The sequence below is a fragment of the Microtus oregoni genome, unplaced genomic scaffold, assembly GCF_018167655.1.
Source record: "Microtus oregoni isolate MIOR12 unplaced genomic scaffold, Mior012 000020F_ref0000438, whole genome shotgun sequence".
Taxonomy (NCBI): domain Eukaryota; kingdom Metazoa; phylum Chordata; class Mammalia; order Rodentia; family Cricetidae; genus Microtus; species Microtus oregoni.
Genome location: NW_024543079.1, coordinates 35,394,665 through 35,407,799, shown reverse-complemented (window position 1 = coordinate 35,407,799; position 13,135 = coordinate 35,394,665).

The following is a 13,135-nucleotide window of genomic DNA, read 5'->3' as shown; positions in this document are numbered from 1 at the left end:
CCCCCATAGGCTCATATAGTTGAATGCTTAGTCACCAGGGAGCGGCATACTTAGAAGGACCAGGAGATGTGACCTTGTTGGCATAGGTGTGGCCTTGTTGGAAGAAGTCTGTCACTGGGGAGTGGGCGCTGAGGTTTCAAAAGTTCATGCCAGTCCCCCAGTGTCATTCTCTTCCTGCTGCCTGCAGATCCAAACACATTCTCAGCTGCTTCTCTGGTACCATGTCTACCTGCATGCTACCATGTTTCTCACTGTATTGATAATAAACTAAATCTCTGAAACTGTAAGTCCCAAGGAAATGCTTCCTTTTATAAGAGTTGCAGTGGTCATGGGGTCTCCTCACAGCAATAGAACACTAAGATACCCACGAGGCCTGGACCCTCTTATCAATCACTTATTAAGAAAATGTCTTGCAGCTGAATCTTGTGGAGGCATTTTTCTCAATTGAGGCTCCCTCTTCTTCGATGACTCAAGTTTATGTTAAGTGGATATAAAACTAATCATCACAGATAGAATATATATATATATATACATATGTGTATATGTGTATATATATAATAGATAGGTAAATGATAGATTAGATAGATAGATAGATAGATAGATAGATAGATAGGCAGGCAGACAGACAGATAGACTGACTCTGTGTAAGGTAAACTTTCATTTTTTGAAAATGAATTCTCACTATGTTGCTCCAAGCTGGCCTTGAACTAGGATCTCTCTGCCTCCGTCTCTCAAACAGCTAGGAAAACAGGTGTGTGCCAATGTTTCTGCCTAAGTGTAGGCTCCAGTACTTTAAGATAACAGAAATGAGAATAGTAGCAAGGTGTGATGGTGCATACCTGTAATCCCATCCTCTGGGAGGTGGAGGCAAGATTAGCACCTCAAGTGCAACCTCAGCTACTAAGCGTGCAAGGGAGCAAGATGAATAGTGGTTTCCTGCAAGGGTGGGGTATAGGGTCCTCCTGACAGGAGGCTTGTGAGAGTCTGTGGGAGGACAAGGGAGTCTGCCTCTGTATGAATACTCAGGCAGAGACACAGAAAAGCATCCTGGAGATGCATGCATACCAACCTGAAGATGCGTACACACCGACCTGAAGGCATGTGCAGGCTGTAACAGATCAGGAATGTCCTGTGGAAACTGTCAGAAGCTGGTCCTTGAGATAAAGAAGCAGCAGCAGAAAGTTGGTTAGGGAAAGGAACTGACAAATAATCCTCCTAGGAATGAGCTTCATTAGACCTCGGAGCCACGGTCAGGCCTGGGGGTGGCAAAGCGTTAGAAGGGAGCAGGACACAGTACCAGGGAAAACAGAAGGGGCCTTCATGGGAAAGGGAGGCTTTGCTTCAAGACATGGACCTGAGATTCTTTAAAGTAGCAGCAGGAGAGACGGCTGCCTGGAGGCAGAACTGGGGAAGCAAAGCATGAGAAAACCTCTTTTGCTTTCTCTGTCTAGGCCTGAGAACCAGTGGCCCACCGGTGTCTCACCCTTCCACACTCAAGCACCCAGGACAGAGTCAGAGGAGTTGTTCTTGGACCTGGTGACCTGGTCGTTGGACACAGAGGTCAACAGCTGAGGTCTGCTGGGGACTGAATGGGGTGGCGTGGGGACAAAGAGGCCCACTACAGGGCGTCACCCCTAAACACATCACTGCCATGCTGGACCACCTCCTCCCCTGTCAGGTGTTACACGGGGACCCACGATGACCACATCCCCATAGCCCCTATGCCCTTCAGCTCCACACTGTTTAAATATGGAAGGGCCAAGACACTGATTGCCTATCATTGACTTTAAAACTAGCAACCAAAACTGTGAGGCAGCAGCAAAAGAAGAAGGGTCTCAGCAGGGGCACAGGCTTCAAATCTCACATGCACTCTTTTTTCTTTTTCTTTCTTTCTTTTTTGTTTTTGTTTTTGTTTTTCAAGACAGGGTTTCTGTCGCTATGGAGCCAGTCCTGGAATTTTCTCTGTAGACCAGGCAAGCCTCGAACTCACAGAGATCCACCTGCCTCTGCTGGGATTAAAGGCATGCGCCGCCACCACCTGACTTGTTTTTCTTTTTTATGCTTTTTCCACATTCGTATTTTTACGACCACACTTTGTCTCCTCCCTTTAAAACTCTTTTATGTTCATTTGTCCACTTATTTATTGAGTGTGCATATGCTTTTGTGGGGGGGGGCACGCGCATGACAGAGCATGCGTGTGGAGGAAAGTGCTTGACTTGAGAGCATCTTTCCTCATCTTGCAGGTTCTGAAGACTCGAACTCAGATCATCAGGACTGGAAGCAAGCACCTTTCCTGGCAGAGCCGTTTTGCTTGACCCTTGATTCACTTTGTAATAAACTCTATTACAGAATTCTACTCTGCACCAGGAAGACTGGAAAATCTGCTGGAATCTCCCACCCAGAGTATAAAGGGGGAGAGGGGGCAGTTGACGCCCTCTGCCTGTGAACCTGCCCTCTGCCCACCCAAAGCAGGACAGTGAAGAGGTAGGAGCCCTGATCGAAGGTTCAGAGAGGCCAGATCTGCAAGGATGCTCTCCGAAATGGGTAGTATGGCTGGTCCTTCTGCTTGTTGGCCCTCTCTGTCTGCCACAGCCTCTCAGGGAAAACTCTGGGCTCTTTCCCACTCGTGGAGGCCCTGCCAGATGCATGAGACCTGGCAGGCTAGCTGAAGAGCGGGCTGAGGTGACTTCTGACCCCTGACAAAGGCAATGTCCAAGTGTAAATGAAGAATGTGCCTGGGGCCCCCAGCGGCCCCTCCAAATACTGTCTGTTGGGACCACAAATGACTTTATTCTTTGTTCAGCCTTAGAGGAAGTCTCCATGTTGTTCAATCCAGTCTTGTCATGGAAAGAATCATCTTCTGTCCTTTATCATTCCATTCAAAACCCAAGCTTACCAACAGTAATGACACAAGCTGGGGTCCACCCCACCGCAAAGCCTGAGGCGGAGTTCGAATGCAATGCTCTGTGCAGGAGTACAGGGAAGACCCTTTGAGAGAATGCACAACACACCTCAGACTTTGCCCCGCCAGGAGCAAGGGAGCTTTACCACCAGCAAGCCTGGCACAAGGTAAGGTGGCTCCAAACAGGGCAAAGACAGGCAGAGACGGAGACAGGCAGACCAGAGACAGATGGAAACAGGCGGAGAGAGGGAGAGACAGGCAGAGACAGAGACAGGCAGAGATGGAGACAGGCAGAGACAGAGACAGGCAAAGACAGACAGGCAGACGAGAGACAGATGGAAACAGGCGGAGAGAGGGAGAGACAAGCACAGACAGAAGGCAGAGGCTTCTGTGTGCTCCCCTGGTGGACTAGCATGTTGAGGGATTTCTGACAGAGCACATGGCTAGGGGACCTTAGAAAGTTCCCTGTGGACATGTAGGGGGAAAATCAAGGTGTGGCCAGTCTTACACTCTGTCCCCTTTTTTTGAAGAATAAGAAACTCCAACGCCACACAGAGAAATTCAAGTTCACAGCTTATCTCCCCCTCTCCTTGGCACAGAGTCCTCCTATGCTTATCCTGTACCTTAGTGCTGGGAAGCCTCATTCCTCGAGGCAAAATTCCCAGTGGGCATCTCCACCAGAGAACCAGAGAACCCAGAGAAACAGCTTCGGTCCAAACAGGAGGTGAAGATGAAGGTGTCCATCCTGAGGAAACAGAAGGCAGACTTTCTCAAGCACCATTGTTCCCAAGGGCCAGCACACCAAGGTACTGTGGGGACCAGCTGAAGGACACCCTGGCTCCGGCTTTTGTCACTGCTTCCTGATATTAGCAAGATTAGGGGCTGGCCAGAAAGGAAACCCACTGAACAAAGAGGCAGAGGAAAGTCTGAGGCCCCCCGGGGAGAAGTTGCAGCTGGCCCAGCAACTCTTGTCCTATGCAGGCGGATGACAACTATGAAAGCAAGCCTTTGCCTGGGAATCTACTAAGGGTGACATCACTGCCAGACTAGGCACGGGGCTCAGAAGACAGGGATGGAGTTCAGCAGATGGGGATTTTTCTAAATGTTTAAAACTCATGTCTAAATCCTGGATAGATGAACGTGGAGGTGCCCATGCCCCCATGAGTCTCTATGCGCCTTGGTACTCCCAGCTCCTCTGAATGAGAGCGTTTGGAGGCCAGGCCCCCACAGGTAGGGTCATATGAAGCTGTCAGGACTGATGAGCCCAGATCCGATCTCATCAGAGGCATCCTTTCAAGAGGAGAAAAGTCTGTGCTTTGGTGTCCCCGTGTAGACGAATACTGAGGTCCTCAAAACCAAGGAGTAAGGATGCTCGAGATAAACAAGACAGAGCCCCTGCCGAGGATCATTGTTGCCAACCTTCTCAAAGCATTTCCTCCTAGCTACTGATGCTAACTCAGAGACCTGTGTGTTTAGCAGTGTGTGTGTGTGTGTGTGTGTGTGTGTGTGTGTGTGTGTGTGGCGGGGCGTGCGCTCACACATGTGCTGGTATGAGCATGTGGAGACCAGAGGGCAATCTCCGGTCTCTCTCCTCAGGCACCATTCATTCACTCTCCTGTTTGACTTAGGATCTCTCGCTGGCCTGGACCTCACCAAATCGGCTCAACTGGCTGGCAATAAGCCATAGAGATCTGCCTGTCCCTGCCTCCCCAGCACTGGGATTGCAAGCTTTTATGACCAGGCTCAGCTTTTCTGTACGGGTTTTGAACTCAGGACCTCACGTTTGCCTGGCCAACTGCACTGTCCCCTCAGGCCTAGTCTTTCCGGAGTTCCATGAGGATTTCTTTCTAAGTAAAACCAATAACAACAGGAGTAGTTGTTTCTGAGCGTCTCTACAGCCCCCAGCAGACAAGAACAAATGATATACCCATGGGGCTGATGAAGAAATGGAGGTTGGGAGCACAGGCACAATAGAGAGAATCAGGTTTTGAACCTGAGAATTCTGACTCAGTAAACATGAAAAGAGCTGGGAGCGGAGGTGCACACAGCTAATCCCAGCACTCAGGAGGCAGAGGCAGGCGGATCACTGTGAGTTCGAGGCCAGCCTGGTCTGCATGGGGAATTCCAGGACAGCCAAGGTGACACAGTGAAACCTTGTCTCAAATTTAGTCATTTATTTTGTTTTTCGAGACAGGGTTTCTCTGTGTAACCCTGGCTCTCCTGAAACTCACACAATAGACCAGGATGGCCTGGCTCTGTAAACCACTGGGCGCTTGTCTCAAATTTAGGAAGGAAGGCAGGGAGGGATGGAGGGAGGGAAAATACCAAAGTGCAAAATTGATCATAAATTTTGTCCAAAACGACTGAATTGGGGAAAGCATAGCTCCAAGGTAGAAAGCAATTCCATCTTTCCTCTTACCTTGTACAAGGTGAACCAAAGGTACAAACCAAGTAAGGACATCAAGGTAAAGAATGTGGCTAACCTGGCCTACAATCAGAAGTACTAGGTGTTAGGAAAAATCTTAAGATGAGTCTCTCAGCTGGCGCAAAGAAATCCAATCAGACCAGATTAAAACACATCAAATGCCCATGTTTAATAGACGGCGGTCCCTGGTGGCCGGGGACATGGCAGGGGAAAGACAGAGAGCACACATACACACACACACACACATACACGCACATGAAAACACAAACCATGTATTTTTTCTGGTGCAAGCCTAAATAGCCTGGGAGAGTGGTCCTGACCCTCCCCAGGGAGGGGTCAGCGCTTGGCAGGCTGGGAATTGAAGTCCAAGCCAGGACAACTTCCAGGGGGCTTCCAATCATCCCAGACTTCTTGGATATAGAGGTGTTAGAGGGCTAGGGTGATGCCCTCAGGTTAATATTACATTCCTGACGCTTTGGATATAGGGGTGTGACAAGGAGCTGAGGTGATATTTATGATCAAACATCCCAGAATGGTTGCCAGGTACTGGAGTGATGCTTCCAATCACTAAGGTGCCAGGTAGTGGTGATGCACACCTTTAATCCCAGTACAGGGAGGCAGACTCTGCGGCCAGCCTAATCTACAGAGGGAGTTCCAAGACAGCCAGGGCCACACAGAGAATCTCTCTCTCTCTCTCTCTCTCTCTCTCTCTCTCTCTCTCTCTCTCTCTCTCTCTCTCTCACACACACACACACACACACACACACACACACACACACAGCCCTGCTAAAGCTGGCATTGTTATGGTATAGCATCACCACCAGGAGCACCACCAGGGGGCGTCCTAACATCGCCCAGGATGCACAAGGGCCCAACTCAGGACTTCCACAGTTGATGGACAGCTGGAAAGATGCCTTTCAGGGAGTGTTGTTGCTGTTTTGTTTAATATTTTTCATTTTTTATAAGCCATCTTCTAGACAGGTTGAAAGAGGGGCCAATATCTCCTTAATTCCAAATCAGGATACACAATGACCTTGAAACTCTTCTAGAGGCACCAGTGTGCCCTGCCTATCTGTAAGTGTCCTCTGGAGATGAGTTTTCTTGTTTTTTAAATTTTTAAAATATGTACATTGCTGTGAAGGTGTCAGATCCCCTGGACCTGCATTTATAGACAGTTTTGAGCAGCCATGTGGTGGCTGGGAATTGAACCCAGGCCCTCTGTAAGGCCCTCTGTAAAGGACAGTCAGTGCTCTTAACCACGGAGCCATCTCTCCAGTCCCCTGACTGAGGAGCTCTTTGGACCTTCCCTAGTGAATGCTGGAAGAGCGTCAGTTGGAGGTCCTTCCTGGACGGAGGCCAATGTGACGGATGTCCCCAAGACACATAAACTGTCTCACGCACTCATCCATCACCCCAAATCCCAGAGGGAAAAAGAAATATGTTTGCACCTCCTGATGGAAGTGCTCCAAGATGTCTTAAGTTAGCACAATGGCGTCACAATACAGTATTGTGACGGAACACTGTGATATCACAATGAACACTGGCTCACTGTAATGTTAAACTGTAACATGGTAATGGCACAAAGGAACAATGTAATAACACAATGTCACATTATATCACAATGGAGCATTGTAACTATGCACTAGAATGCGGTGATGTCACCATTCAGCACCGAGCTGTCAGAGTGGGACATGGTGGTAGCAAAACTGCAGCAGTGTGATGGCACAGTTCATACTGTAAATCGCATGGAGCACTGTGATGTCACAGTCTAGCATCGTGACGTCACGGTCTAGCATTGTGATGTCATCACAGAGCCCTGTGACGCTGTGCTAAAGCATCACATGACACAGCGGAACTGGCTGGAGGGCACAGGTATGATGGGCTGCGGAGAAACACAAGAAAGAACGCTGATAAACTCTGACTCAGGAGCCAAAGGCAGAAACGCCCCCAGCCAAGGGTGCATAGACTTGAATTCCATCCAACCAAGGGAAGCCTGTTTCTAACCTCGCAGATGTAAGTTAATCCAGAAATCAGTGGCCATTCGCTCATTCCATTGGGAAAGCCACTCACACCTGCAGCGCAGACAAGAAAGGTGTTTTGAACAGAAGGAATACAGCAGTGAACAAAACAGAGAGAGCTCTGCTTTCTGGAAGCTTCCACTACAGAGAAAGGAATGGATAGCAAGCAAGACCCTACAGCTGCAAGGATAGATGAAACAAAACGAGGTGAAGGGTGGCTGAGAAAAGGCTGGATTGGGACCGCAATGTTGACCGCATGGGTGTTTGATTATTCGGGTTGTCTGAGATAGCCTCACAGTGCGCCTTGGGCTAGCCTCAAACTCACTATGTAGCCTAATCTCCCTATTCTCCTACCTCGTATCCCAAGTGCTGGGATATTATAGGTACTCGCCACTATCACAGCATATCCAGGTGTCCAGTGAGAAGAGTCCCTGGGGACGGGAGGCATTAGCTGGGTTGTCAAGAGGGACTGAGTCCTGGACAGTGAAAACAAAGTGGAATAAACTGGCCGTGCCAAGATCTGCTATCTCCTCCTGCAGTGAGGGTGTGGGTAGATGGAGGAGCAAGATCACAGGTGTGTAAGATGGGTTAAGGATCCGCTGGGGGCTAGGATGGGGGTATCGAAGATTATGTAGGAGTTCTAAGTTCATTCTAGGTGCAACTGGAAGACACTGAGGTTCGAGATGAAGGGGAGGTAGAGAGACTCCTCCCCTGGTCAGTCCAGGAACCACAGCTGGGCAGAGATTAAAGAAGAGCAAGGAAGCAGCCATAAAGCATCCAGAGATAGAAGTACTCTGGAAAGTAGATGGGCACTTGGGAACCAAGTAATACCTTAGCCACAGTTAGAAACCATGAGAAGTACCGGTCCCAGGAAAGTAAGAAGGTGCCAGGTTCAGTTGAAGTAAGCAGACGACGGTAGCAATGCAGGCTCCCAGAGATTGCCAGCAGTACTGCCAAAAAGTGAGTCAAAGAAAAGAGGCATATGGTCTCCGATCGTGAGAAGGAAGGACACTGCCAGACCACTGGCCTGTGCTCTGCAAATGTCCCGTTAGGGTTCCACAGAATGGGCTAAGGAGGCCTGGTGACCAGAGCCCAGACAAGGTGAAGCCAGGGCTCTGTCATTATGTTTGTCTAGCAGATACCTGTAGGCTTTGAGCTCCAAGGCAACCGCAAGCACCAGGCCAGGAAAACCAACCTGAGACTGGAAATGACCTCATCAGAGGTGAGGCAAACTGGAACAAACAAACAAAAAAACTAGGTCACTGTAACATGTCCTGCATGCTTACAAAGAATAAGCTGGCCTTCAAAAGTCACTGCCTGGCTCCTCCTCTGGGATGTGCTGTCTTTGCAGAGGTGAAAATCCTGAATATGCCCTTTTCTGTCTCCATGTCCAGGACCTTAATTGTTCCTAGTGTCAAATTCCAGGGTGGGGGGAAGAACCCAAGCTTTCCCAGCTGTCTGGGGAATGCCCCAGCATTGTGTGGTGACAATGAACTAGAGAGCTGGCTGAGAAGGGAAGCCAGGAGCTAGGGCTGCAGTTAGCACCAGGATGTTTATGGTTCAGTCGGCCCACGTTGTGCATTTTCTTGACCACTGATCAAGAGCATTCTTTCTGTCTAACCTCACCTTTCCCAAACAACTTTGGGTTTTCCAGAGCACAGTGGGCTGAAAAACATCCCCAAAGACATCATGTCGGAACCCTGAAACCTGTGAACTCTGGAGGGAGAGACTTGGCCTTGCAAGTGAGACTGAGAGAGGGTAACCGTACAGAATTATTTAGGAGGACCCTAAAGAAATACTCGGAGTGTCTAACTGGACATGGTGGCACACACCTTTAATCCCAGTACTTGGAGGCAGAGGCAGGCAGAGATCTCTGATTTCAAGGCCAGCCTGGTCTACAGAGTGAGTTCCAGAACAACCAGACATACACAGAAGAACCCTGTCTGTAGCATGTCTAATAAAAAAACGATAGTGGGGTTCAACCTAAAGGTCAGAAAAGCAAAACAGCCAGCCACTGGCCCTTACCTCTACCTCAGTCCAAAATGTTTTAGAAAGAACCCTTAATATCAGACAGTAGACTGTAAGGTGACAACATTGTAAACAAATGCTGTGGGAGAATGCTCTTGTACACTGTAAAGATCTGTCACTCAGTTTAATAAAATGCCGATTGGCCAGTAGCCAAGCAGTAAGTATAGGTGGGGTGAACAGACTAAGAGAATTCTGGGAAGAGGAAAGGCAGATAGTCAGTCACAAGCCAGACACAGAGGAAGCAGGATAAGAATGACTCATTGAAAAAAGGTAACAAGCCACGTGGCTAAATGTAGATAAGAATTATGGGTTGACTTAAGTTGTAAGAGCTAGTTAATAAATAATAAGCCTGAGCAATAAGCCAAACAGTTTATAATTAATATAAGCCTCAGTGTGTTTCTTTGGGCTGAATGGCTGAGGGACCAGGCAGCTTCCATCTACACTGTCTTGAAAAAAAAAAAAGTATTTGGAATGCCACCTGGAGTGGAGGTGAGGTTTTTTGTTTTTTGTTTTTTAGGACATCCAAGAAATCATGGTTAATTAGGCTTTAAATTTGTTAGTATTGGGGGGAGTTAAGGTGTAAACTGAAGTTTCCTGTCCTGACTACTCAGTCCTAAATAACTGACTAAATAAAGGCTCGATTGATAGCTCAGGCTTGTTACTAGCTAACTCTTACATTCAAATTAAGCCATACGTTTATCTATACTTGGCCACATGACTAGTAGCTTGTTACCTCTTATTTTACACATCCTGCTTGCTCAGCAGCTGGCTGTCCTGACTCCGCCCTCCTTCTTCCCATCATTCTCAGTTTGGCTTTCCCACCTAACTTCCTACCCAGCTACTAGTCTGTAAACTTTTTATTAACCAGTGAGAGTAAGACATATTCATAGTGTAGAAAAGAATTGTTCCACAGTATTGAGGTCAATCATACATTAATCCATCATCATTGAGAATTCCAGATCTTCAGGGGCAATAGATCCCTAAGCAGAATTAAAGTCAAAGTACCTAATCAGAGCTTTGCTTAGAGGCATGAATGTGTTCAATCATTAATAAGTGATGTAGTTCAGATGAACTGTTGTCAAAATGTCTGCTCTATTGCCTGTTGGGGCTGAAGATTATTGAGTCATTGATGTGAAAGTCTTTGAAGTTGTTAGCTCTAACATCCTTGAAACTGGAAAATTTGTTATCCGTCACTATGGCAACAACCCTGCGATAAACAGCCGAAAACGATGAAGTTGTTATTTGGGCTCATGGTTTCAGAGGATCCCATCTGTAGCTGCTTGGTGCTGCTGCTCTAAGGCCTGTAATGCAGCAGAACATCAGATCGGGAAGTGCATGGTGAAAGAGCTGCTCACCCCGTGGCGGCCTGAGTCTCAACACCTGCTTCGAGCAGACATTGGCCTACTTGCTGCAGCCCTTTCAGAGTACAGGCCTTTGGAGCACGTTTAGGAACTAAGTCATAATAGCTGAGACTGGTTCCATTGAAACTGCTTGACGTCCTTTGGGGTTTATGGGAAATTTTAAACAACAACACTTCTGGGCAGTGTGAGAATTTTAGGTGCATTTAGGATTTCTTGGGTCTTTGGGGTCTTTTGGACCATTGAACTTCAGAGTCATTTGCATACAGCTGAAACTTTATGGGCAGGTATAAGATCTAAGAGTCTATAGGAGCCTTGGGGTTCAAGGATATTCTTGGTAGTTTTAGGGCCATGGGGAAGAATTTTGAACTGAAGGATTTGAGGGTCATTTCAGAAACCTCAGGGTCTTTCGAATTGTCTGAGGTCTTTGTAGTTCAGGTTTTAGTTTTCTTGGGAATTGACCTGGAATCATTCAGGTATACTGAGCTTCCAGGGTTTCTGTTAACGAGTGTTCTGTGGCCCACCAGCGGTATTAGACTCTGAAAGCTTGGTAGGAGGGATCTCAAGACCCTCACCAGCTGTGATGGATCTCAGTCAACATTTTTAACATGATCAGTCAAGAATCCCTTTCCACATCTAAGGTAAAGCTCTGGGCTCGAGCAGTATTATGGGTTGGATCATACACGTTGCCCAAATGTCATCTGTAGAAGGCTTGGCTGCCAATACATTGCTGAGAAGTGGTAGAAATATCAGGGAATGGGGCCTTGTTGGAGGAAGTCAGGTCACTAGGGGTCTGTCCTTAGGAGGAATATTTGACCCTCCCCCTTTCTCTTTCATTTCCTGGTAAAAGTTCTGCTCCACCATGATGCAACACTGCACCGCGGTCCAAAGCCACACAACCAGACTGGAACTTCCTGAAACCATGAGCCAAAATAACCTTGTTACACTTTTAAATGGTCTCAGGTAGCTGAGTGGGCAGTGTGCACCTTTCATGCCAGCACTCATGAGGCAGAGGCAGGTGGATCTCTGTGAGCTCAAAGCCAGCCTGGTCTACATAGTGAGTTCCAGGCCAGTCAAGACTACATGGGGACAACCTGTCTTAATAAACAAGTAAATCAAAATGAAATTAAATGAATTCTCTCAGGTATTTTGCCACAGCAATGGAAAGCTGACTAATGAAACGGCTTGGGCTCCTTTGCAGTCATTTCGAGTGTCAAGCTCTGGCTGTAGACTTACTAGACACTTGGGCTGTGGGCTCATTTAAATGACCGGGCGCTCTAGAACTCTTAGAGTGACAGCCACCTTTCTTCAGAACATGTTCTACACTGAGAGTTGGGAAGGAGTGCCCTTCAAAAATACTGACCGTCCTCATACCTTAGAGCTCTTTAAGGGCAGTTTGTGACATTTGGCCTCTTTAAAGTCATGGAGGAACACTCAACACTTACGGTTGTTTTTCATGATTTACACCTCCTCCAAATCTTTAAGATTGTTTAAGTCTTGGGCCATTTGGGTCGGTCCAGTGTCAAAAAAAGATTTAGGGTTATTTAAAGTGATTTATGGGATCCTAGATAATTTGAGATGAACTTAGGTCATTTTTTAAAGTTTTCTTTAAATTGTTTACATGGGTATCTCGTATGGGTATTTTGCCTGCTTTATATCTGTGTGCCACACGCATGCCTGGTGCCTGTGGAGGTAGCAAAGAGTGTCAGCTGCCCTGGAAACTGGAGTGACAGATGGTTGTGAGCCAGGAATCGATCCTAGGTCATCGGCAAGAGTAAGTGTTTTTAACTGCTGAGCCATGGTTCCAGCTAAAGTCATTTTAGAGGGGATTAAGGTTGCTAGAGAATTTAGCTTGGGATGCTGGGTTTGTTCATATCGAAACTTGCAGTTTCAAGGTCATTGTGCTTAAGATACATCTGGATATTCATTCGTTCCTTACACAAATAATATCATAGTGCCTATGAAAGGCCAGGCACCACTCAGGGAATTCAGGTCATCTTTGTGGAGTCTAAATCTTTAGCAGAAAGTGTTCAGACATTGAGAAGTGCTTTGAAGAAAACCAAAGCCAACGGTGACCGAGGCTGATGGCTCTGCTCAGTCCAGGAACATCACCACCGAGAGCTGAGCTCCATCAGAAAGGAGACAAGCTTGTGATAAGCTGGGAGAGATTGTTCCAGAAACAGGGAGTGGCAAGTTCCAGTCCTAAAAGCAGAGGGTGTTTGGCGTGTTTGAGGGGCAGTGAGGCCAGAGAGATGGCAGCACAATGGCTGTCCAGAAGGTGGGAAGCAACAGGGTTCCAAGAGGACCTAGGGATGGAACATTTAGGTGGAGTTGGAGAATTCGGTTTTCCTTTTTTCCTTCCTTCCCTCTGTCCTTCCTTCCTCCCTTTTTTCCTTCCTTCCTT